At 36.6% G+C, this 4,146-nt stretch overlaps 1 pseudogene; it reads left to right on the top strand.

Annotated features, from left to right (window-relative positions):
- On the top strand, positions 1–3,897 carry LOC141698492 (putative disease resistance protein RXW24L; annotated as a pseudogene).
- Positions 3,898–4,146: the final 249 nt, after the last annotated feature.

The following is a 4,146-nucleotide window of genomic DNA, read 5'->3' as shown; positions in this document are numbered from 1 at the left end:
ATTGAGTGATTCATTGTTGCTTTAGAGTAATGCACCACAGAACAGAGTAAAGCAAGAAGAATCTAAAAGCACAAACAAGAAGAATCTTTCATGATCATGAAAGTGTTATTACTCGGCCACCATGCAGGACCTTTAACAAACAAAAGTTTGTCCACTCTTTCCTTATAGCTTTATTTTGTACCTTCACACCACTGGAACTTTGTTTTACAAAGTTCAAATCATTTCATTTCATTGGTAATAATTCAAAGAGGTTTTACAGAAGCCTATTCATCTGCATTTCAACTACTACGTTTTGTGCTTGGTTTCAAAATGGCCGAAGCAATTGTGTCAAATGTTGTCGGAAGGCTCACTGATTTGTCTGAAGAAGCTCAAGTACTGCATGGGGTGCAAGATGAAATTCAAGAACTGGTGACACAACTCAAGCGGATGAGGACATTTTTACCAGATGCTGATTCAAGGTTACATGATCAAAATATCCGTATTCTGCTTGCAGATGCACGGGAGCTTGCCTATGATGCTGAACATGTCGTCGAAACTTATCTTGTCCAAGCTTTATCATCCCCTGGAAAAATAATGCAGTGGATGAACACAAGGACGTTTTCAAGAAAGCTCAAAGATGTTAAAAGAAAGATGTCTCTTCTCTTTAATCGCTTTCGTGATTGTAATATCAAATCAACATTAGAATCCCCTGAATCATCAAATTCATCTCATGGACAACCAGGAATGCTAAAGCGATTTCACACTTTCACTACTGTTGAACCAGAGATATTTGTTGGATTTCAGGCCGATGTTGATCAATTGGTTGGATATCTGGTGGATGAAAGTGATGACTCTTACCCGCTCTCATCTCAATTTGTGGAATGGGAGGTCTGGGTAAGACAACTCTGGCTGAAAAAATATACAATCATTCCACCATCAAGACTCACTTTGCTGGTTTAGCTTGGGTTTCCATTTCACAAAAGTGGCAAAGGAGACAAATTTTGCAGCGAATACTTATAGGTCTCGTATATGAGATGAAAGAGGAAATATTTACTTGGGACGAAGGCAAGCTAGTGGAGAATCTGCTACAAATCCAGCAAAAGAAGAAATGTTTGATAGTACTTGATGACATTTGGTCAAATGATGCTTGGGATTCTATAAAGGCGGCTTTCACTGCTGAAAAATCTTTAAGCAAATTAATGCTTACAACTCGTAATGTTGATGTTGCTCGGCATGCAAATCCAAAAGGATTCATTCACCAACCAGAATGTCTAAGCCCAGATCAAAGTTGGGAGCTACTTCAGTTGAAAGCGCTTCCTACAAGAGGAGGTTATCTAGGTACATATGTAATTTACACGCATTCATTATGTTTCATTTCATATGTTAAGTAAAACTAGACTTGGAAAATCCAATAAAATACTCTAAAACTTCTAGAATATTGACAATAAATGTAGTTAAACCAATTTTAGAACTTACAAAAAATCAGTTGCAGAAGAATATGTTGCATAGTGTCAAATTACTGTCTTGCCTATTTCTAACTGTTTCATTTTAACTTAATTAATAGGCCAATCTCAATATTGTGTAGGCTTATACAGATATTTCTTCTTTTTTTGTCTGTTACAGACATTGCTAGAGATTATAAAAAGATGGAAAAAATGGGAAGAGAAATGGTTAGAAATTGTGGCGGTCTTCCACTAGCTATAATGATTTTGGGGGGAATTCTCGTAACAAAACCGACCTTTGATGAGTGGAAGAAGGTGTACGATGATAGTATATCATCTCTAAAAGAAGGGAAGGGGTTTGGAAAAAACCAACAAGAACAACTGTTTGACAATTTAATTCGGAGTTACAACGTTTTGCCCCCTCAACTGAAACCATGCTTTTTATATTTGAGTAAATTTATGGAAGATGAATGGATAGATGCAGAAAGTTTATATCAGTTATGGATTGCTGAGGGAATAGTACTATCAAGTGACAAAAGGAAAGGAGAGACAATGATGCAAGTCGCTGAATCTTACATGGGAGAACTGGTCCATAGGAGTATGGTTCAAGTGAGATTTAATGATTTGGGATCATCGCTTACGAAATTCAAAAGTTGTTCTCTGCATGACCTTATGAGAGACCTATCATTATTCCAGGCAAAAGGAGAAGATTTTTTCGAAGCAATTGATATTGGGGAAGGAAACGACTTGAATCTCAATCATTATGATGTCTCTCGGGTTGCTAAAACTAGACAGCTTGTATTTTATGACAAAAGAGTCGTAGAAGCTAATTCTTACTTTACCGGGAAACCAAATCACCAACAATACCGATCAATTTTATTTCGAAATGTGGATCGTGAAGATGAAAGTCAGCAACTACGATTGGGACTGTATTTGGCCAATTTTAAGTTACTAAGAGTTTTGTCTCTTGAAAATGTAACGCATAGTAGACGATCCGTTTTAGGTACCTTTTCTGGTACAAATATTGGAAGAGTATTAGGCAGCCTTGTTTACTTGCGCTATCTCAGCCTAAGGGGTTCTAATTTGAAAACTTTTCCTTTCATAAAAAAGTTGGTGCTGCTACAGACTCTCAACCTAGACAATCCGTATGATATTCTTAACAAGCCACCGGCGTCAAGTAATGATTTGGGCAAGTTGTCATTTTTGCGTCATTTGTATTTACCTCCTCGGGTCTCTCTCAAATCAGTGAAGAATACCAAATTAAGGTTTAATGGGCTGAGCAAATTAGAGACACTCGAAAATTTCAGTACTCAGTGGTGTGAGGTTAAGGATCTACCAAAATTATCCGGTCTTCGGAAACTAAAGCTAATAGCAGAGGGTGGTTATGATGATATTAAAGAGATGTTCAAGTACTTATCTGATTTAGCGTTGTCATCAAATTCCTCTATCCGGTGCTTGAGCCTTGATATATGGATATCTGCTGATCCAGGACTGAGAAATGATCCAGACATGATAAGACAGCTGTTTTGTAATCAAAAGTTCAGCCTTCAGGAATTAGAAATGCACGGAAAGCTCCCAGAGTTGTCTGAAATATTTGGGCAAGAGCAACAACTTAATCATAATCTTATTGATGTGTCGTTGATTCGTATCACCAAGTTAACCTTAAGGAGATCGTGCCTGGAGGAAGACCCAATGCCAGTACTGGAGAAGATTCCAACTTTGAGGGAATTGTATTTACTAGGTAACGCATACAAAGGAAAGGAAATGGTATGCTCAGCCATGGGTTTCCCAAGACTCACCCATCTTAATCTGTGGCGTCTTGACAATTTTGAAAGTTGGAGGGTGGAGAAAGGAAGCATGCCTGTTCTTCAACAGTTGTTTATTTGGGAATGTCCCAAGTTGTTGGAGCTTCCAGAAGGACTCATATTTGGGAATGGTGAACAAGGACCGGACTTTTACAATTTTAAGATAGTAATTGTAGGCACAATTACTTTTCTAACTTGAATGTTAAGCACTTTTTGCTCCCCCTCACTCCTAGAACTCTCTTTTCTCTCTTTTTTTATCATCAAGCTGAGTAGAGGAGGAGGTTTGTGCAGCCACCAGTTTGAAGCAAGTCTATTTGTTGAGCTTGGTGTAGATGAATTGCTGTAAGAGATGCTTCCATTGTTGTCATTCTTGTATCCAAGGCATCTATCTTTGTGGCAAGATCAGAATTTTTCCTGAGTTGTCTCTTAATGTCAAGCATTATAGCTTCTGGAAGTTTAGAGTACATCTTGTCAGAAATGACCTTTTTCATCTCATCAATATCACCTTTGATAGTGTTGACATCAATATCAATATCAATTTGGGAGTTGTCTCTTCATTGGAAACAGAAAAGCTTGATTCACAATTTCCGTTTCTAGTTTTTTTTTTTAATTTTTTTATTGGCAATTGTGTTTTAAAATTCCACTTTACTCACCTTGTTACGCACATCGTTTTGTTTGACAGCTCATATTTGTTAATAATTGTTAATACAATTAATTACATTTAATTTTGCATTAATTTACATTTTGCATCAATTACTCAATTCATTAATTAATAAAGTACTAGTTGGTAACCCGTGTGAAGCACGGGCCGGGAATTAAAAATATTATTATCAGATTATTATTTATATAAAACTGAAACTCATAATTCGTGTAAAATATTAATTTAAATATAATAGATAAAATGCTATTAAAATATGTAG

This window comes from Apium graveolens, chromosome 11, assembly GCF_009905375.1.
Source record: "Apium graveolens cultivar Ventura chromosome 11, ASM990537v1, whole genome shotgun sequence".
NCBI lineage: Eukaryota > Viridiplantae > Streptophyta > Magnoliopsida > Apiales > Apiaceae > Apium > Apium graveolens.
Note: the sequence above shows the minus strand (reverse complement) of the source record. Positions and strands in the feature narration are given on the sequence as shown.